The sequence below is a fragment of the Neodiprion fabricii genome, chromosome 3 (assembly GCF_021155785.1).
Source record: "Neodiprion fabricii isolate iyNeoFabr1 chromosome 3, iyNeoFabr1.1, whole genome shotgun sequence".
Lineage (NCBI taxonomy): Eukaryota > Metazoa > Arthropoda > Insecta > Hymenoptera > Diprionidae > Neodiprion > Neodiprion fabricii.
The window spans coordinates 16973363-16997279 of record NC_060241.1 but is presented as its reverse complement, the minus strand read 5'-3'; the positions used below and the strand labels follow the sequence as shown (position 1 = coordinate 16997279).

Sequence of the window (23917 nt, the reverse complement as noted above, 5' to 3'; positions counted from 1 at the left end):
TGGAGAGTACAGTGAGAAATGTTGAAATAAAAAAAAACATTTCAAGTAGGTATATACGATTGTGAGCAAACAATTTCACTTTTCAAGAAAAAAAAAAAGGTAAAAAAAAAAGAAAGTCGAGATTGGAATTCAAAAATCCAGCCACGAGCTTGAATCGACAGACAAATTTCAAAGATTGTGTCAAAATTGACCGAGGAATCTGCGCCACTGGATTGAAAATATCGTCTTTCGTTACTTATGTGCGCCATGCCGCCATTTTGTTATTAATTTCAATGGAAAAGTTCTAAAATATTCTCGAAACTATAAATGATAAAGCCCTCAAATTCACATTGCTGTGTGTTCATTTTCTTTAAAAAAAAAAAAAAAAATCCTAAAAATGGGAATGATTTTAGACCGTCCAAACTGTACCTCCACTCTTAACGGTTGTTTCATGAAAAGTGTACAATTCATTGATTCGAACGTGAACTGATGTAGCCACATATAGATTATACCAGTGAAATAGTCAGGTACCTGCAGACATAATCTAATTCATCGGGATACTACGCAGCGAGTGCACCGAGCGAAGTAGTTTATGCGTCTTGAACGACGATCGATTCGTTTGGCCGTTCATTATTGCAACCCTTTAATGGTTTGTCGAAAACATGTGAGATGTTCCATATCAACTCAGTAAATGGTTAATCGTGATGTCTTTTATTTCAACCAGGGATTTTCCCTAGAGCAGTTTAATTTTTTTTTTCCAACATCTCTAGTTTTCAACCTGTAAATCTTCAAACTTTTCTCAAAAATTCTCAAAAAACACCGTTCGGTTTTCTATTTAGATTCTCACACAAATTTCAGAGCGCAAGAAGTTAGTTTTTTTAATACTGATTTATTTTTACTGGATTTCCACTTATTCACGATTTACCGCGTGTTATAGTTAGAAATTTGCTGCTGTAATGTATACAGATGATATTAAAATTGTACGAAAGCTTCCATTTTTGAACTTTTATACGAAACTGTCTATACGAGGGACAGTCAACGGCAATTCGGCCGCTTTATTTTGTTCGCTGATGTTTTAAAGTCGTTTCTCTAATTCTAAAACACTCGGGATTTACTTCAAAGTTTTTTGAAACCCATTCTGCATTTGAATAATAATAATATCTAATAACGCCCGTTTTCAAAAATTTAAATCAGCACAAAGATAGAAAGTCCAATGAAAAGAATAAAACGAAGAAAAACAAAATAGTTGTGTTCGTGCTTCCTGAAAATCAATTGAGAGATTTTTGGAGATAGTTGTGGGATTCGCAAGCTGAAAATGAGTTGTTAAAAAGAACGAAAGCTTTCTCTCCGAGGTTTTCAGGGGCTGTACAGTAGTAGCAAAAATGTCTGGGGAAAATGAAAAATCCTTTGATCAATCGTTCACTCTGTCGACATGTAACTCCACATAAAATAATATAACAGCCGTACTTGCGTTCGTGATGTAGCGAAGGTATTATAAAATTAGTCAGATTGACGTACCGATACCAGGAAGAAAGCAGAAAGCCAATTTTGCTTGACGCGAATCCCTGCAGCGTGACGGAACTGGCTTCTTTGGAGTCTCGTTGTCTGTCGGCTTAATTGTACATCACATCAAACTGTATACTGCACGTATAACGCGTTCAATCCAATGTTTCCACGATAGCACGATATAACCATGATCGATAATCATTAAATCGAGTGGAAATCATTCAACATTGGAGAACGTGAGACAATTCAGGTGTTATTAGATAATTCGGTTGCTGCCTTATTCCGCGTTACAATATTTCAGTACCGATTATCACACATTAAATGGAAGTTGTATAGAATTATTAAACTGCCAAAAAATTAGTCTTAATACTGATAAACAGTGATGGATGCGAAATCCCAAATGATAACACTAATGTCGGACTATCATTCAAAATTTAGGGAAAATGAATTCTGACGAGCCTGGTAATAATGTTGAATGTTGCAACACTCCAAATATTCGGAATCAGTCACTATAATATGGAAGTTTATCCATAGGCAATTCCATATGATTTGGCTTGAACCGTAATAAATGCGAGAAAAACTATTTCTGCAATAAGTAGTACATAATTCAATGACAGGAATATTGCTATTGTTAATGTTTCCTAACGAAAAAACTTTTTTTCGGATATTAGCATTCGGCATTGCATGTAGAATTGCGCCAACTGCAGCATTTGCACAAAAATGATCCGTAGGCTTCGATAATAGTGAAAATAAGTGGCATATGACTCGGTTGGTAAAGACTGACTACAGTATCTTCGTAGGTTTCGTCTTTTCCTCTTCAAACAGGCTAGGTTCGTATCTTGAAAAGCGAAAAACCGTGCATACCGGGCATAAACGTGGAAACAAGCGATTTCGGTGCCTACAGATAGGCAACCGAGCGTTACAATTTCGTTCCCGAGGAGGAAACTGTGATTCCGGTTGCCGATATGTAGGCGCCAAAGTGACTCGTTTCCACGCTTATCGTTAATCCCGACATGTTGCGGTGGGCGTACAGGGAATTCCACACCATTTCCACGTAGCGGTGACTTTCAACATTTTCAATTTTAATTTACTCATAGTATATTTCACAATTGTACGGAAAAAACATGATATGCAAAATTTTAGTGTTAAATAATGTCCTTTTTAACATTTCCTTGGAAAGTCCGATTTACGAAGCGATTTGCATGCGCACTACTGTAATGCTCTGTTTTACACACTAGGACTTTCGTTGGCGCGTGCACACTTTCGAACAACTGAATTTAGGCACTGTATCACTGAGCGTAAGTTACCTAACCCCAATTTTTCAGGCTGTCCGTGGTACCGTCATCGCTTGCCAAAACAAACTTTCCATCACAGATGTTGGAAAAAATATTGTGTATTACAAGGTAAACATGCGGAAATTGATTCTGTGATAGCTAATGTATCTTCCTAGTCGAATACGTTGGGAATGGAGAAAAACTAGCTGTCGCAGAATCAATAACCGCATGTGTAACACAATCTACTTTCCGCACTAGTAAGACAACCTACTATTTCACGGCAAAGGCATGAAAAATCCGTACGCTACAGCTTTGAAATTCGTACTTCGAACTACGCAATTGCGGTGTAGAGAGTTTATACCGCAGTTCCGAACTCATTGTCAGACGTACAAAGTTTTAGTTTACAAAACAAAAACAGGCGTCAGAAAGCAATTTTTTCACGCCTGTGCCATGAGAAATAATGTTTCGCTGATAATGGGTATCACTAAATTTGCATTAAGAATAATTTAATTCTTACCAGACATTGTAATTGAATTTTTCAAAGTAAAATTTCGCAAATTTGTGGTAGACAACAGCCTACCAAAATTATGATGTATTTTGAAAAAATTATGGAAATTCCTTTGCGATTTTGTATTGCGAAAAGTAGTGTAATTGCAAAAACTCGATTTCGTAAGCTGAATACAGAAATGTTCCAAACACCATGTCTAGTTACGAGAAATCGATCATTTGTCAGTACACGAGAACACTAAATCGAATTTAGAACCCCGGCTTCGCATTTCTCAAATAATTTTACGGAAGAAACGTGCTGGAAAAGTTGGTGTAATCAGTTGTAACATCAGCATGGAAAAAAATCATTTTGGCAGTTTATTTGTTATGATTGTAGCTAAAATCATAAGAAAATCATATCTCTGTGAGAATTTTTTCTTCAAATTTAGTCGATATTGTAAAATACCTCACACATATTGTTAGGGGAAGATAAAAAGAAAAATAGCAACCGATACAGAGATATGAGTGTGGAAAAGCTGTTTACGGTTTGATGTGAAATAACTCTGTATAATAAGTTTAGTATCACGTAGAACTATATGCAATTATAAAGAGAACAAATTTTTTTCTTCTGGCACGTTCGCTTTAATCCTCAGACTTACTAATTGTAAGAAAATCGTTATTTCAAATCATATGTGAACGGTGGACTCTACTTGTATATATTTAACATGCGGAAGCTTATCAACGCCTGTCCGTATAATATCCAATTAGAAGTCGTGCGTAAGTCATGTGTGCGTGCAATCCTTTTTTCAAGTCACAATTATTCTTATGCAATATCTTGCAACTCCGCGAGTATGATTCTAGAGAAGTTTTTTCTCCACAAATATCTCGTCGAATGGACTGTTTTAACAGCGTTGACACTAACTATTAAACATCGAGATGAAATACTCTCCCTGCAATATGACGGACTATCTGTTTTTTAATCTATGCCTCGACTAGACTCTGACATCAGTAGGGTTATCTGAGTGGGTCAGCTAACTTATCGGAAGCTCACTGATGCTATCGCCCAATCTCTACGTTCTTCCATTTTTATACAATACTTGGGACGAGAAACTTTCGTTAGCATATACTAATAAATATCATACACGTATGAGTAATATTATCTAAATATACTAATTACCACTTTCGGAACGAAAAATGTGGCATCCTGTTCAGTTGCAACTCTTTTCCTCTTTACTTTTAATCAACAACCAAATACTGTTCTTATGAATTCCAATTAAGGATATCACGTTAAGCGTACAGTCAAGTCAAAAATTAATGACACAAAAAGAACGTAATAGGTAAAACAGGGTTTGAAAAGTAAATCTCAAGTCGGTCGAGTTAAATTCCACTGAAAAAATTTTTCCTAAACTAAGGAAAAAAAATAAGTGCTGCAAATTTGTAAAAACGAGTTTTTCCTCGCACAACTATAAAACGTTATCGCGGAAATAGGAAGTTAAAAACCGCAGGTTACTTATTCACGATTGACGTATCAACGTTATTTTTTGACAATTTGAGTTACCAACCAAATAAGCATTACGTAATTAATAAGCATAAATTCTCGAATAGCTAGCATTTCCTAGTATTTCGTACGAATTGCTCCGCTTTCTATATTAACTACCAGGATGCTGCTACCTCGGATCCAACTTACATGTTGCTTCAAAATAACTTCTGACGGATACGCGCATCATCAAATCTGATTTTAGATGGTTGGTTCACAAACTACTTCTGAGATTCGACAAAATTTCCAATACTTTTGGGACTGCGTTTCAAAGAGATTTTCACGTCGTTGAGGTTGATTTTTAGGCTGACTTTGAATAGCTGCTATCCATACGGTAACGTTCGCAAATAATCAATCATTATACGGCTAGAAGATTAGTTTTAGCTTTGCCATTTGCTAACGCCATGTAATTATTTATGAGTTTACGAGTTACAATTATCGATGAGTATGAAAAAAAATAGTTCCTATGCGGAACAAAGTATATTATCAAAATAATTAGAAACAAAGTGTTATAAGGCGTGAGATTAAGAAATAAAAATGCTGTGACGTTGATCACGCTTGAAGCGTAATAAAAATCATTATGGCGTATGATATTTAAATACACAGCTGCTTTTCTAAATTGCCTGGCCTATTTCTCAGCTTATCGCGACGAGACCAATTTCTACCACTTGCGAAACACTTGTTTAATCAATATTGTAACAATAATGATAGTGATAAAGCAAATACACCAATTTGAAAACTGCAACAACATGACATCTGTAACACAGGGCTGCTGTGGTTTTCCTCTGACAAAACTGAGTAGTAATTTCGTTGGGTATTAGGTACGAATCTATGAAAGAGATATTTAAAAAATTGTATCACGTGAATTTTCTGGGAATTTTTTTTCTACTTTCTTAGTACTACTGGATTTAACTTCCAATTTCTGTGTTAATTATATGTATTAATAGTACTGTTGATGTTTAAATATTCATCTACCCTGACTAGTAGTTGTTTCTGGCGATTTTAATAATATTTAGAACTATGTAAGTACAAGAAAGAAGACTAAACAGGAGTTTTGAATAAAGTAGAAAAAGGTATCGTAAGTTTTTTTAATTTATATAGTCTTTTAAGTTTTGTTTAAAACCAATCCTGTCCATTTTATAACTAAACATTCATTTTTATGTTCATTATATTTTATTTTTTCATAAAAATTGTTAAAAAATCTGTAAATATGTACATCTTGCATAAAAATTAATCTCAATGTGTTGTAAACAACTAGAGGCATATTATGAGAAGAAGTTAGTAACGTTATTATAACGAAGCGTGTTTAGGAAAAATCTACTTCGAACCTTTAGGAATGTCTGAAACTTAGTAAATCATGATAAACCAAACTCACTCTTATTTTGAAAAAACAACTTCTTCAAAGTTGTTCTAAAATTGCGAAATAATGATTTTTTTCCCTCACACTTTGTTACGTTAACCTTACTAATTTCATCGCTTACTAAAATCATACGCAATTATCTTTTTCACACACAGTGAGCAAAATCGTCACATACGAGCTGTCCGCAAATTACGTACAGGTTTTTGGGGCGATTATGGATCATATATCATCCTCACGGAGCCTCCCATTGTTCGAATTACAATCACGTATAAAACGTTTTTGCCTGTAGTATTCTGAATACTGACGATATTGAGGCATCCTTCTAATATTATTCACTTACAGCGTTCGTACATCAATATTTTAATCTCAACCTAAAAGCGCAGACGGTGAATTATTTACAATTCTTTATCTTTCATGGCGTTACTTTGTTAAAAAAAATTTTCCGTAAGAATTATGTGAGGGTGGGAGAAGGCTGCGGGTCTATGAAGCCTTGTACGGGGAAGACGAGGTTCCAAAATCTTGAGAAATAACCTTGCTTAACTTATGGTCGGCCCTATTAAGAAATTCAAAGAAGAAAATAAATTCAGGATAAATAGGTTCCACCTACTGAAGTACAAGAATACTGTAACGTCCACCAAGCGTGACAATTAGAAATGGGAGTAACGCCGAGAGAGAAACATTCGGGGGTGTTTCCTTCCTTTCTTACGTTATCAATACACAATCGTACGACGGTACGTAAGTGAGAGACAGGTGAAGTGGGCCCACCGTACAATCGAGTGGGATTTGAAAAAATATCGATAACGCTCAAGAAGTATTTTTAGGCCAAAGACAAACAAATTGATGTCAAAATTGGTCTAATGTTATTCCTTTCTACAGGGGCCCACTTTGCTTGGATCTTTCGTACGTACAGTTTGACTAAAAACTATTATTATTATCGTTATTGTATGGGACCGCCCACTGATACATGCTAAATACTTTTTTATCCGACTGTATGCGAGGAGGATGGAACACCCCTGGATAGCTCGTTCTCTCTTTCTAAGCAAGGTCTCATGACTGGCGGTGCGCGTTTCGTTATTCTTATACTTGAGGGATCTTACCGTCTGAATCAAAAGTTAGGAAAAAAGAGTAAACTGTTAAAAAAATGTCCAGTAATCTTATTTGCGCCAGCGACAATGAACTCGAATGAAACTAAAACTCTACTACGAAGCAGAAATGGATCTGAGGAAATTCAAATTCGAACACATAATTATAGCTTTCAACGATTTGAGAAAAAAAATCATGTATTTATGGATTGTCTATCGGCTTATTTTCTTCACCATAGAGATCTCCAGTAATCACCTGAAAATAATTTCACAGACTGTTATCTACGAAGGCGATGAGGATAGATTTCTGCAAGTTGATTACAACAGATGTTCGTCACGAATTTACACTCGTGCGTTACAATGTGAGATTTGTCGATCGTTTTTCCGATAATTCGTGTATAAATGTTCTGCGAGTAAAATGAGCCGAAAAATCATTAGAATCTACCGCAATTTCCAACGTTTTTATCATAAAAATTTTCTTCAAATTGTGAAATTACATCATCGCGTTATTCAAATTTGCTCAGTTTCCTCTCCACCGCGTATTATCAGGAACGCATTGTTGCCTGTCTCAAGCGCAAATAACAACTGCTGAACATATTTCGAACGTTTTCTCGCCGTTACGAACATACGATTAAAAAACGACTGCAGCCAATAACCGTTAAATTGCTAAAAATAAGATCGTCATTCGTTACCGGGAAAACTTGACGCACGACGGTAAAATCTGAAAGAAGAGCGAGAAGAGAAAGGTGAAATGGAGTAAGAGAGGCGAAAGGACACGAGCGACGCGCCGACAGAGTCGATCGGCGAATACGCGTTGGCGACTTCAATCAGAGGGAGAGAGACAGACGTTGCGCCGGATTGACGGGAGAGACCGAACGACGCGACGTAAGGAAAGCGGTATCGGCCAAGTGGGAAAGAGGGAAAGAGCGAGAGAGGTAGAGAGGGAAGGAGGGCCGAGTTACCGAGAACGGGATATAGTAGCTCGGGCAGAGTATCGAGCGTAGCGACGCGACGGTCGGGTCTTCGGTACGGAAGAGTCCGACCAGTGGCAGTTACCAGTATGAGACAGACACGGGTCCGGCAGCCCGATCCGCTCTGTCCGCGCGTTGTCGGCCTTTTCGTATGAGCCATGCCAGAGAGGCGATACACGCCGATGTCGTCGCACGGTGCTCGGTGAAAGAGAAGTAGAATTCGTCGTCGACGTGCAGGAAATTTACGCGTCGCCCGGTGACGTGATAACAGCGCGCCGACCAAGCCACTCCGCATACTGGTTGGGACACGCGTCGTGTACACGTGTGAAACCAGTGCGAATTCGTACCGACGAGTGTACGAAGCGCGTTGACGTTGCCGCTGTGTGCCGACGTTGTGTTGTGCTGGTTTTTCCAACATCCGATCAATTTACGGATAACACAAGTTGCAACCGGGCGTAAACGCGTAACCGTTCAAACATTCCTCGCGAGATGTGAGATTTGAGAAAAGTGGTCCAGTGTTTCGTGCCTTAGATGAAACGTAGTGGTGTTATGTTTTCGTAATATGGAATAAAAGTTTTTCAGAGCACTGTATTTATTGATACCGGCTGGATGGTTACGTAGATTTTTTTCGTATTTTACTAATTCGTTGTACCGATCGTGTTTCCGATTTACGCTTAGCTAAACAACAATCGGTCTGGATAGAAACGCTGATTATAACGAGACTCTTCCACGGTACGATAATCGAATACCTAACCGTTTAAACAGCTGTGCTGGCTGAAAATACATTCAACGCTACGATACGACACCATGTGACTTATGATCGTAAATCTTGAATTAGTGGGATTAGCTGGTGCATCGCTTACGGTCGAAACAGATTTAGAAATGTTCACGTGCCGTTGAATTTCGAGCAACACACAAAGCAGGAAGCTTTGAATACCCACACGATCGCATCTCTCCGTCAGTGCCGGCGGTTGCGGTTGGATAACATTTTCGGCCGGATCGAAAGCAGTGAAAAACTCCCGAAGAAGGTGGGCACCGAAAACCCGACACCTTGACTTGCTCGAGAGATTGCCTCGATACCGGAGACAGACGTAAACCTGTTTTTCGGCACACGTGCGAAAATATTTTTGCGAAAAGTGATTTATGCCAGAGATAAAGTGACGGTACATTCGGACTCCGTACAGCCAATCCCGCAATCTCAACACGTTGAAGAAGCTGAATACTCCGCGTGCATGGGGGAGGTAGCCTCCCCTCCAAGAGAAGCGATAATGCTTTGTTTTGTGCAGGGGCTGAGTGCCCGCGAAGATTCAAGGACGCGTCGTTCGAAAAGGTAATTTTTCCTCGACATTCGTTACGTTTACGAAAAATTTTATAAACGGCAATTTTTCGATGCTTGAATCCGCATCGGCAATTTCCATGTTTCAGCAATCGTTGTGACAGGTCTTCGTGATCGGGTAGCGGGTATCGTGAGGCTGAAGTTAGTAACGTTAAAGTAACGAAACATCGGGGGAAAAATCGTTATTGAACAATTTTGGAATCGTTTTGAAGCAGTTGGGGCTTCGAATGAAATTTTTTTATTTCATATTCTTGTAGATTGGAAAAAAATATTTTGGACGTGTTTTTTATTTTTTTTCGATTGAATCAAAATTGCCATTAATATAACAGATTGAAAACTATAACATCGTGACGTCACCCATGTTAAGATATATCTATGTATAAAATAAAAATCACCTGTAACGTGAAAAATTATCATTTTTAACGAAAAACAAAAAATACGTCCTCATTATTTTGGCTTGCACTGCATTGTGCACCCCTAAAAATGGAAAAAACAATTTCATTCGAAACCCCAATTGGCTTTACAAAATAAGAGTATGTTTTTTTTTTCACGATTTACTTTAGTAATCTTTTTTAAATTACTTTAGAAATTTATTTCGGACATTGCTGAAGGTGCGAAGTAACGATTTATCCTAAACATGCGCCGTTGCAGTAACGTTACTAACTTCATCCTCATGGGTGTACACAAAGTAAAATATTATAAAAAAGGCATTCTTTTTGAAGGAAATCAAATTTATTTCCAAATAGCACTTATCTCACAATTATTCATCTACAGAGACGTGAATATATTCGTACTAGAATAGCGAGAAGCTTTTCAAACGATTTCACGTTTGTAAGTTTTTTTCGTCACGTTGTAAGTCTCGAGTATGCAGATCTCTTTAAAACGGTGCTATAGAGTGTCTTTACCGACCAAGTTAAATGTCACTTATTTTCCCATTACCAGAACCTATGTATCAGTATCGTTAAAACGCCATAAGCAGTGAAGTTGAGAAAAAAAGATTCTGTTTTATGGAATAATAATGTCAGATAATTTATTAATCCTGTTGGGTATATTTGAATTATTGCTAATCGGAGGAACAAATTTTCTGGTGTTATTCTCGGACGAAGCAATAAAGCTTTTGGATGTAAAAGTGCGTTATCTGCTGAATTTTTATAACAGATCTGCGCAGGCTCTGATAACAGTTTTGAATAAGCGGTATGTTATTCGGTCGTAACTATGTATTCAACATACTCATACTTTGCAAATTAAACTCCTCGATACGTCTTGAACCTTTGAACGTTGCGTTTGAACTGTTTCCTCATACTCGCGATTATTTTGTCAGCTGAACAACGTCGGTCATTTGATAAATTCGAAGCCGATCCTCCCGATCGTATTTTACATCTCGCAGTCAAGTACGAGGTTATTATATCAGAAGGGGATGCGTGTGTTGATCTCGCGGCATTGGCGTGAACGTGCTCTGTGGAATTTCGTACTCGATTACAAGTTTAGCCGATTTTAATACCCGTAGGCCAAGAGAGAATCTAATTTTAGTGTTTTCTTAGCGATCGTGAGAAGTAATTCCCCCCCCTAATAAAATACTCGAGTGTTGGAGATTGATTTTTAAATTCTGAACCATTCTTTCTTTTTGCTTTTGTAAGAAGCCTCTTCCACGTATATTTAGTTTCCTCGTCGCGCCTCCGACGCTTTTTTAAACGATGGAAAACGACAGGCCTTGCTAAAACTTACGTTCTAGGTGAGCCAGAGCAGCTTTGTGACGTTGTTCAGCAGCTGCAGCTGGTTATTTGTCTATTTGCTTGTGCGCTGAAATACCAGCCGTGGCTCTGCGGCTCCGCTTACGTTACACATCTACGCGTGTTATTATTTATGCACAAGTCCGTGCTTCGTAACTCCCGACGATTTGACCCCGTAAGTGTACCCCACGCTGAATGAGGTGATTGGATAAACTGAATCGAATCAGATATACACGGTGAATGACATTGTGCGCATTAGGGACCGTCAGCAAAAACACATGCAGCGGGCAGCCCCGAACGTAAGAGATGTAAACTAGATTGTTATTCCTGTAAAAGTCCTTGACCGGCATCGAAACTTGATAAATTATTTCGCCACAACTTTTTATGATGTTCTTTTCGTTGGCTTTCGGCGTCAAAGTCGTGGTACAAGCCGGTACAACTAACTTACAGTGCATGCATCTCCCCTGGATGAATCGGCTAATTCAAATGTTAAGAAACGGGAAAAACTCCCTAGCACTGTCATTTGGCCCCATGATTCGAAATTCGATGAACTTCGTATAAGACAAGCCGGCATCGACAATTTGAGGGAAGGTTTTCTGACTAGAACGTTAAGAACGAGCGAACCTTGTTGTTTTTTTAATCCCATTCCAATGCTTTTGGGCTTAATTTGTTCACGATAGATATCTCAAGAGATCGCCTAAAAACAATGTAACAAAGAGCTTTCTAAAGAGTGGATAAAAATAGAAATGTGTTACGACGGTACGACAGATGTTCGTCACAAACTAAGTTTACGCGTTTTAACTGTCATGCAATTTGACATATCTTGAATATTTTTCAAATAACTTTTACGGATCTCGTTATCGAGCAAAATTTACCCGAACGTGAGAATCAGATCGAAACCATCAAAGTTCAGTTAGTTTGAAAGTTTTAATTATCAAACAGTTTCCCAAATCTTTAATATCTTGGATTGTATTATTCGAATTTGCTAAAATTTATTTTCATTCCCAGTATGAATGGTGTTTCATTCGTGTTCAAGCTCATTGGCTCAAATAACATTATAGGCCCAAATTTCGAAACGATTTTTCTGTCTTCTCAACTTCTGTTTCAGACGCACGTACTAATCTGTAGTTACGAGTCGTAGATAGATGGCGATTATATGTACATCTAAACATGCAAAATTGACGTCAAGGTAGAGAGTCCCGTACAAACTTCCGCCATAAATTCGCTTTTGCGGATGTCGCCAAATTTGGTTGCTTAGATGCAATTGTTTCACTAAATATCCGATTGTTATAATTACCATTCATTGACACAGTAGTTATTTTATAACGTAAAACTTCTTGAAGGAAAGACCGTGACGCTCTAATCGCCTTAACGAGCAACGTTCACTTAGAATTACCAGATATTGCAATAGTACCACATAAGGGTATTGCTTCACTTGATAACAATTACCACACAATTGCACTATGTAATTCGTATATGTATAAACTTGTCAAATGTAGATGTGCTCGTGTTTCGGCTCTTCCAAGGCCGAAATAACGAATTAAACTTGACCTTACAATACTGCAGACCTGTTTGCTGCTATAAATTACCCATCCAAACATACAATCGAGTGCGAGATCAAGAGGAAAAGTTGTTGATACTTGAGACGGTTGTTTTCGTTTAAAGCAAAATACCGAAAAACATGTGGCACCCTTTTAGAGGATGGGGTAATTTTTACACTACAATAAATAAAATAGTAACAGATGAAAATAACAAATTATTAAAAATTAGATTTAAAATACTTATTTGCAGTTTTAAAGTCAATGGTTTTTGATTTGATATTTTGAGTTCAGCAAGTAAATGCTACACTCGGAATTAGCCGACCTGATCATTTTTTAAACCCGGTTCTTACGAAAATTATACGATTTTGACATTTTGCTTATCGCATTTGGAATTATAGCATTCTTAGATCAAATTGGGAATCTATGCCTTCTGAATTCTTGAACGCTACACTGAAGCCGCGATTGCGATTTGAAATAATTCGAATACAGATTCCTGGTTAAGTAGGCACCATAAAAACTCTTCAACGTCGTTCTTTTTCATCTGTACAAATTACTTCGTCGTTATTCTTCAGTCGTGAAAGAGTCGAGTTTTTATCTCGGAAAATTCGAACGGAAATTTGCGTTTAGAAAGTTGGAATTGACCTGACTTCAGATCCAATAATTCCATGATTGGAAAATCTTAAAACCTTCAAAGTACAAAAGTACATCAACTCAGAGCAATTTTATGTATTCGGACCCATTTTCGTGTAATTTTTTTATCGCTCGTGAAGATACCTGAGTAGATGGATTCAAATTACAGTCCCTGAATATGTTCTCTATCCATGGAGTATTTCAAACGAGCTCACCAAGACTAATTTCCTCAATAGGAAGAACTTTATCAGTTGTGCCCTGAATCGTGTTTTTCTTTTTGCTTCAAAAGTAAGTAGTCAGCTGACTTTTTCAAATTTGCGGAGTATTTTCATTACACATGAATGTATTTGCATGAATTTTTTCATCGAACAAAAAAATTTACTCCCCAACTTGTATGACATGAAAAAGAACGTGTACCGCACGCGGCCAAAACGTTACGCCAATTCGGTGAGTGCGATAACTGCTCGCTATTTTGCCTAGAAAAAACATTTTGTCTTTGTCTCTCTTCTAACTCGGTGACGGTAGTCTTTCGCACATTTGCCTTGTGCAGCGTGAAAATACGTTTGCGAAGTATACCGTATGTTTTCGGCATAAACCGAGTAAGTTCTGGAAATTTATTCATGCCAGTTGCCGCCGTACGTATAAAATCTACAAATGTGCGAAGCGGTCGTTTTTTGTCCGTATAACCGAAAATAAATCGTATGCGTATTTAAACTTCTCCGTGTATAATTTATTAGTAATCAAGAGCTCAGACTCCATTTCAAAAATGGATGTGATTATGAAAACCGGTTTTGATTTTGATAAACACTACTGAATTCCTTTTCATACTAGGACTTAGTTTAACAAGAGGTTTAATAATCAAAGAATTCCCCTTGGCCGTGCTGCTAGGGATGCGACCGATATAAATTCGAAAAACTGGAAATTGTGAGTTGCTTCATACCTACTGAAGTGTCAACAGGCCAACTAATATTCATAACCCCTTTCGCAAAGTACAATTACAGTCGTAATTGAATACAAAACGCGTGTGTAATTCTCCCGCTTAATTTTCATGACTTTTAGAAAATAGATTTTATATTCGGAAAGATCAAACTTTTTCACACATGAAGTACGTTGGATTATATTTTTTTTTCGGTGACAGGAAATGCTGTACTTTAGAAGCACAAGTCTAGTGGAAAAATGAATCAACGTGTTTTCGCAAACAATAAGAACCCCAGAGATCTGAAATTTGGAATATTTCGTACAGCTAGTTTTGTCACTTGATTGTTCACCGATAATCGGCTGAATCGCCTCTTACGTTCCAGTTACGCAGATGTTATGGGTTTCGTAATAACCGGCAATTGTCTAGCGTACCTATCGGCATTATCACTTGCAATGCGACATCTGGTGGGCAAAATATCGAACTAATGCAATTGCAGGCTGTCGGTTGATCGTTGGCTGTATTTTTTTCGCCTACGATTGGTTAGACAAGTGACAGGTGTTTTGCGGATTACGATGGTCTGCAAAAAAAGTAAAAAGGTTTAAAGATTGAAATCGCCAGACAATCAACACACTAGCATAATTCTAGTTATTTTATAGTTTTCTTTCTTCTCGTACTGCGCGACATGAAGTCACAACGAGAACTGCGCAGGCGCACGCATTGATGTGAAAACAATGTCAGGCGATATCTTTCTTTTTCTTTCCATCACTTCGAACTGTTTTGTATGCACGGATACTATTTAAACAGATTAAACTAGTGTAAATGGAGACAAAAAAACACAACCAATTCTGAACTTTGAACAATAAAACAAAATATCATGTAATATGTACCTGCAGCAAAAAATGGAAACCAGATGTAGATTCGGTACTTTGAAACCTTCATATTTCGCTGCAGACCTATGTGTTATTTGTAGAAATTGAAAACTTAGGTTATTTGGTGACAAAATGGCACCGTCAACATCAGGCCCTGATATTATGAGGACATTTCTTAATGATAAGTAAATGAAATTTGCCAATCCAAATTTTCCTGCGGAATCCAAGTTAAGTATTCCTGATACACAGATAGGTAGCACGCAACTAGCGTATAGCTGTAATGATGGCAAAGGTGATTGCGGTGTGCTGTCTTCGTAACGGTACAAATACCACGACCATTTGGTAAAACCTGGGCCTGCCCACGGTTATGGTAGTGCCAAGTAATAGAGCTTAGCGCAAGGCACCGGTATATTCGAATGGCTTGTAGGGCCCAATCATTACGGTACCTACAAAATTCTACCCAGATATATTACCGGTAGTTGAATTGTGTTGGACAACGTCGATCTATCGACAAATGCACGTTGTTTAAGTTGAGTTGAAGATAGTAATATGTACGAAGTACGTACATTCACAGCGTTACTAATATCATTTAACAACGTGATTGTGTGAAATCTGTCACGAAGTAACTCTCTGGAAGTTATTTTTTCTCTCTCTCTCTCATTGAGGTTGGTTGTAGGAATTCTTACTGTCGTAAATGAAATTTGTGTCAGCATGTATATGAAAGTTTTCATCTCAATATTTTGCAAATTAGAAACATCTTGTTTCAAAGAACTGTTTCTTTGAACTCAACAACTCCATGTTTTTATGTACAGAGACGAGTGTAGCATTGTTGTTTGGATTCGTGTAACAAAGCAATTCTCGCTCGGTTCAATATTCCATCCGCTTCCTCAGTGTGGTACTGATTAGAATGAATGTTGATTTACGAAGACAGGTTTTCGGTGTTGTGTTTTATAATATTTGATCGGAAGCTGTGCTTGTTTGGAAAATAATGTAGTGAACTTTGCTTCACGCTCATTACGGATTGCCATACGTTTCCAGTATTGTATTCATGCATTTTGTCAATGCTGATACGATATTGTATGCTTTCGGTACTGTGCTGCAGGAACTCTCCTTACACATTTTATTATTACTAATATTATCAGAAATTGTTTACGGCTATTCCTTCAGTTTCGATGTCAGAAACGTCGAAATAAATTTTCTAGCAATAAAAAACATTGGAAACCACCGTAGAAGTCTTTAAGAGAGGTGATCATCCTTTCTCGCTTGATTTTTAATATCATATTTTTCAACCTGCGATCATATTGCCAAAAGATACTAGCATTACCGTCAATTTAAGCTTCGAAGCTTAAAAAATGGTCTATAATTATTCTTTACACTCAATATACTCGGACAACACTATTTCAACACTATTACCACGATATTCCGAAACACTTCGCATGATTTTGATGAAGTTTGGTACACACTTAATTCTGTTCACATTAAAAACTCCAAGCGTTCCTGATTCTTCACATGTTCGGTGAGATGTTTCGAATTTTAATCACACCGTGTTTTTGATATTTTTCTTTTGTCGAGCAATAAACGTTGAAGTCTGACTTGAAATCTTCTTAGAATTGATCAGTATTTAAAGGTCATTTCTCGAGAGGGACGATCCCGTACAAAAATTCGTCGATTCTACTACGCATGTTTCACATAAAACAATCAATTTTGATAGCGTAGTTCCCATTAACTGTGCCTGACGGTAATTACAAATCACTGTTTCCAGCTCTTAATTATTTGCAAAGCACTGCTGGTGATTGTCAGATAAATCTGGGTTAATTACTTATCTTGAATTATATGCTATCAAATGAGAAACTGCGCTAGTTTCTTGCACAATATATGTTGTTCTCCTTTCGTAAGTAGACATTTTATTTATCGACGGAAGTATGGCGGTCGCAATTGTTGACCCAACTGTATGACATTTTGATTTCCTTCAAGAGGTTGATTATACGTTAGTGGTGTTCAGAAGTACGTAAATATTTTTCTGCTAGACGTTTTATCAGAGGCTTGCAAAGGGAATTTCATGGTGTGCGTGACTTATGTAAAGAACTGATAAGTAGCAGATGAGATAGATGGAGACCTGTGACGCTTGAGGATGTATGTCGAGGTATTGGTGTATCTCACGTTTGAATTATTATATACGTGTTCTTATTTAATATAATGCTGAAAATTATAGCTATAGATTGTAGAAATGTGCGTAGTCTGTGCAAAGGAAACATAATGTGGAAGGAAATGAACATTCTCAAACAATACTAGCGCTGAAGAGAAAAAATAAAATTTTTCTTAACATGATCTGCGAAATGCGTAATTCAACAATTGTTACCATAGGCAATAAGTTGAGGAAAAAAATATGCCCATGTACGTATTGGTACGATTATGTCCGGAGAATAATGGATTCTAATTTGAGATCCAAAAGAATTACTCTATACGTAATCGAATCTCAATATTATTTCATTTTTGTCGTTATGATTGAATTTTTAAAAACATAATTTGAAAAACATGTTCCAATCTATAAAAGCATAAAGAAAGGTTCCAGTTTCGGTAAAGTCCTTTCAGTAGAATGACATTATTCGTTTTATTTAACTGCAGAGCACTTCACGTCAATAATTTTACATAAACTGCGTTCATTTTGCAAACCTGATCAATCCTTTCTTCGAGTGCGTACAGAATTGAAAAATAGTATCGTAACGTGAAGGAGTTAAGTAAGCGAATTAAGAGACCAAATACATACAGAGGGAATTGCTAACGACTGAATGGTTTAATGCGCATGCGCTAAAATTCGAGAGCAAAAGCAGTTGTTTTTTCAGGGCGACCAACATTCATAAATTCAGATGACCGACAGCTGTCAAAATTTTTGTGGTTACTTATTTCGCGGTGCTAGTAATAATAACTGCTCTTGCGCTCGAATTTTAACGCATGCTCATTAAGCCCTTCGGTCATTAGCACTCCGCATATAGGTATGTAATATAATGCAGAACATGTAAAAACGAGGCAAAGGCAATAGGTTGTTAAAACCACTATCTTAATTGGTCGAAATTTGGTTTTCAGACAGCAGAGATTTGTTTTATTGTAAAGAAAATTCGCATTTGACGGCACTTTCCGTATCAATAGTTTGCAACTACAGTGTGTCATCCCGACTAAGATGGTATAATTAACTCTGGTTGTTGATGACGAATGAATATTTTTCATACTGATCGGCCTCAGTTATCCCAGTAAATACACGGTACATTTATCATGCCGCTCAATAATTTGTAGTCGAGTAATGAATTTTGCTAAAGATTGGGTGGCTTGAAGAATGATCTATAAATATTCAGTTGCGTTTCGATTAATGCAGAATATCTGTTATCAGCTTAATTGGGCACCATGAATTACGTCTCGTAAATAATTACCTTGAAATTACTACGCAGATCTTACTACAAAAATGATAAACTACTCAATAATATTCCGTCGCTAGAAAAGAGTACTAATTGCAATTCTATAGATTGTAATTGGGAAAACCTTAATTGTAAAATTAAAGTACAAATTAAATCGTCTATTTGTAATTAAATTTTTTTTTTTTGAAATTCTAGTTACAATTTGAATAAGCAATTTTCTAATCACCGGTAATATTTGCAGTTTGTAATGAGATTTAAAACCAATAGTTATTACAAATTACAATGAAAAAGAATGTAGTTAATTCAAAAAATGCCTGATACCCGTACGTTCAAATTTTATTTCAATAAAATTTATTGCCATATATATTATAAAAGCATTGAAAATTATATACTTACCTGCGGCTTAAACTATATCTCATCGTGGTTATAATAAAAAATGTTTTTCGAATATAAATCATCACCCATCCTTGTTCTTCGTATATTTTATCACGGCCATCCCAAGTAAACATGCGTAGTTTTACGTAACAACTTCAAAAAAGGCAGAAAGTGTCAGCAGACGCTAACAATCAATTATACAGATCGTATGGCGGAAACTCCTTCGAGATAAAAAAATATATATATTTTTAGAATATAACGCTAATGTTCATTAATGGGTTTCCAGTAGCATACTACTTTTTTTTAATTAAACCGAAAGAAGCTTTCTTTCTATAGAAATTTTATGTGTCTACGATCAACGTATCGTTTCTATCTTCGGTCAGTGACGTCGCTAGTCGTTGGCGCATAAAATTTGCCTAGAAAGAAAACTCGTTCCAGTTTCGATTCCAGAAAAACAGTAAACCCCTGGGAACCTGTTAATGAACGTTACTTTACGTTGAACGAACCTTCATAATTTCTACAGTTATTTCAAAATTAAGCGCATTTAATTTTATTTAACTTATCGAATTGAATATGTTTTTTTATGTCAAATTGGTTTTACTTTACAGTCATGACGGTTGGTTGCCCTGGCAAACAACCGTTCTCGGATTGTAGCGCATGCGCATTAGCGCAGTGTGCCGAAACGCCGTGGAATTGAAATTTTATACCGGGCTTTTTGAATCCTAATTACGTCACTGTAACGTTTACTCGAGCACTTATTACGTATACGATGTTTAAGTGTGCTCGTATATATGTACACTGATAAACATGATAACGATAGAATACACCGAACCATCCACCAGACTGCGTGTATTTAACGCGACAGGATGTAAATGATAAACGTCCACTTCTGTACGTTACGCGATACCCGTGTGTGCTTGTTCACGATTGCGATTTAGCAGTAAAAAAAAAAAAATAAAAAATTAATTGGTCACCTCTGTTATTACGTACTATCACGTAAACGTCATGTTTTTCGGTATGATCCCTTTCACGGTTCTAGGCGAAAAAAAAAAGAAAATTTACCGGCGATTGTAACCTGCACGAATCCCCTAAATAATTCAGCCACTGCGGCTAAACATCGCTTGATAAAACAATGATGTTTCACGCGCAAACAAAGAATAATAGTAATAATAATAATCACTGCCAACACCGGCCTCGGGTGTGTCCTCAGAAGAAGAAGGGAGGGGATGGATCAGTAACCATCATTATGCATTTGTACAAGGGAAGAGAAAAATAGCAGAAAACCTTGCCCTGGTGTAGCTGGACCGGGTGGGGTACAGAAATGCGAAAGATCAAGAATTCGGCAGGACGAAATCCCGAAAGTCAAATCACCGATGGTTAAAAACGTAGAGAGACCATAAATACGAAAAGTTTTCTTGTAGAAGAATAAAAATTGAGAATTTTTTTTTTAAGAACGGGCAAGATTACGAAGGGCAAAATATTGTATTGCGAAAATACCGAACAGTCAGAAAGTCGACTTTTCAAGCGGCCGACTTCCGCCTTTTACAGAAATTTACGAATCCGTGTTTATCAATAACGACTGAACAAAGACTCGGAAGGTCAAAATCCTGAAACCCAGGAGACAGAATGGACAAAATACGGAAGGGTTGCAAGACGTTAGAAACACATTTATTCTTTCCAATGTCACCAGTTGCAGCTAATAGATGGCGTTACGCTATAATAATGTTTTGAATAAATTGAAAGTACGGGAAAAAAGATGTACCGTTTTGATGTTATTAAAAATATGTCGCCTATTCCTTTGCGTTCCTTTTTTTCCATGCCGATACAGACGATTGTCAAATACGACGAGATAATCTTGATAAAACTAGCTTACAGTTGACGAATCTCACGAATTCCAAATTCTCAGGAGATTCGTCATTTCAGATTTTCGGGATTTCGCTTCTTTTGCATTTTGTAGATCGATATTTTGCTCCTCCTGAACTTTGATTCCGGACAAGTATTTTTTTTTAGTTTTTTAGCTGTTCGTAGTATTAGCCACTGTCGATTTTTTATTTCCGAACTTTCATTTTTCTATATCCTTGGCATTCTGTGATTTGTTCATTCGGAATGCCGACACTGTTCTGAATATACTTTTTCGAATAAAAGAGCGTTCGGTTAAATGAACTTTCGCAAATACAGTTATTCTACTGAGTGGTTCGTCGAAAATACCAATTTCAGTACACTGATCATTCGTTACTTTAAGAGTCTTACAATTTTTGCGAGTTTCCGCTCAGGTCCTCCTCGACAACTCAGGGATTCGAACTCACAATAAGGGTCACCTGTACGATCGGTAATGTGTCGGTAAAATTTCTGATAACATCTCTATGACCAAATATTCGTTTCATCACCTGCGAGCCTAGATTTAGTTGCTCTCGCGCCGAACCTTTTTTCATCAAAGTACACACGCTCCTTAATGTATAATGATATAATCGTCAATCGTGAGTGGGTTTGATTGTACAGTCACCAAATTTTATACGTATATATATATAATAAGGAAAAAAGAAGGAACGTAGGTATTATTAACGCATTGTTGTAGACACCTACAATAGTACATACTCATACGAATTACACGTGCGTGTAACATCGAATAGAATGCGTCACCTCATTGAATTGAAACTTGAGTCTTTGGGATAAACGGATTTTTTACGTCGTTGCTTGTCAGTTATAGACTTTGGAATAGAAATACTCTTGTAAGCTGCTTAGCGCATCTTATCGTACTCAATGTGTTCACATACTTATGGAAGGGTGCAATTCCACCTTCTATATAATGTATAACATTGTCCTTCGAGCTGTGTTGAATCCTAACTATATTCGCGTAGTCTTTCTTATTTAAAAGGCGGGCAGAATCCAATATTCCAAGTATACGTACGAGTATCACGTATGTATAACACGATACTGTACCTGACCGCCTATCTAGGGTATTATAATCCTACGTGTATTACTTTGGACTGGTGTAACTGCGTCCTTGGGTTTTTATGCAAATTACATTGAGGCAGCTGACAATGTATCTAGGTGTATAGCTGTCGTCAATTGACCTACCTTCTGTAATACCTTCGATATCGATTTTCGTTGCTTGAACTTACCTATTTCTGTATCCTGTTTTACTAGGACTTCCTACGCCTCCAAAGTTCGCGATCAACCGTTTTCCGTACCTTCTTTTTTCGAATTTCACATCGGTAATTCAGGCTCCCTTTGACCTTGGTGACAAATAATAAGGCTGGCTATTACAACCGCCAATTCTCTTTGGCACTGTTCCGATAACCGTTCGTACCGAAACCGGATAATCATAGATCTGTAATGTTTACTGTGCTACGAACCGTGCCAGTACAAATTATCAGCACTATACCGAACGCAGCCTCCTCGAAGCCATTTATGAGTGACGGAAACGAACGGGTCGAAAGAATTATATAAGAGAGATTTTTAGAAGTCTCTTTGGATTTCTATGCTACAGGTTCACCGAGCGTTGAATTGCGCGCACAAGCAACAGTTGTTTTGTTTCTCACAAGTCAACGATTCATGCTCCTCAGGGTTTCCATAAAGCTTTTGCGACTAGCACATACAGTTTTCAGACATGTGACGTTGAGTACACACGAAGTTCCTCACACTACTGCTTCAATCGCCTTGGCAATGTAAGTTCGTTTCACAGTCAAAGTAGACCGCACGTATCGTTTTTTGGATTATACCTTAGATTTTTTTAAAGATATTCACTTTAACGATACTTCTTTATTATGTGCATGCATAACATTGTTTATACGCTACACGTTATACCATTACCGATATTGATTCTCAAAATGGCTGACAATCCGATTTCTTTTCCGGCTTTTGACTTCACTCACGCGAGGAGATGATCCACCCGTGTCACCCGATTTATACCGATACACATGTCGTATCTACCGAGAAGAAACGGCGAAAGTTAGCAGACTGTGACTGAACACGCATGTCATCTTCTCACGCAGGCTTGCCAACCTAAGCTTCAGCTGCCAAATGCGACTTTTGGAGGTTATGTAGGCGATGCGAATTTTTTTGTAAGTTAGACATATTTCAATTAATTCAAGAAGTGATTCAAGAAGGCTTGGCATTCTAATCGGATGACTGCTGGCTGCTGCGAGTAATTTATTATAAAAACGTAACCTCAACTCGCTGATCGCAAAAGATTGATAACTGACACCTCGTTTCAAGGAAAGTGGCTGCCTTGAATCTTTCAGACGAATATATCGTCACGGTACGATCTTACCGACCAATAGAGTAATTCAATCATCTTGCGCATGCGCAGTCGGTCGTTCAGCCTGCTAATTTTCACCAGTTCCTTTCGGTAGATGTGAGCTGTATGTATACACCGACAGAATATATTACACAAATATACTTCTGCTTACCTGCGTTACAATCACACACGTAGGGAAACGTAGGGCACGACGGATCGCCTCCAAAAAAAAGATTTGAAAATTTTTTTGTAACACCTGCATGGGAAGTTTGACTTTGCGTACCGAAAAGTACGGGCGAAACGCCCGATTGCCCTACACTTCAAAGACCGTTAGGTAATGCTGAAAATTGTTGGCTAATGTTCATTACGATACGGTTTTCTGTTAGGTAATCCGCCTCGCTCTTCAGTGGGCGGGGTTGAACTTCCCATTACAGATATTACAAAATACAGAATACGATACGCGTGCGCGTATGTGACCCTCGCACTCGTTTTCCGCACGACAACACTTGTGCAAGAATTAAATACTTTGCGCACTTGTATCGTAACATGCTGGTGTATTTATTTATTTTTTTCCCAATGACTGCACGCTTTAACTCCGCTTGCATCGAATGAATCATTAATTATCTATCAATGTGTATAAGCAAAAAAATTTATATTCCGGAGGAAATGGCC

General features: G+C 37.4%; 1 protein-coding gene and 1 long non-coding RNA gene across 4 annotated transcripts in view; one reads left to right on the top strand and one right to left on the bottom strand.

The window, feature by feature from the left end:
• LOC124177133 overlaps nucleotides 1-22192 on the bottom strand; it is a 52112-nt gene extending 29920 nt beyond the window's left edge. Inside the window, exon 1 of the long non-coding RNA XR_006869528.1 lies at nucleotides 22128-22192. This is a non-coding gene — a long non-coding RNA (uncharacterized LOC124177133). The remainder of the gene's footprint in view (nucleotides 1-22127) is intronic.
• LOC124177131 (GRAM domain-containing protein 2A-like) overlaps nucleotides 1-23917 on the top strand; it is a 98720-nt gene that overhangs the window by 40187 nt on the left and 34616 nt on the right. The gene's annotated exons all lie outside the window — the stretch shown is intronic.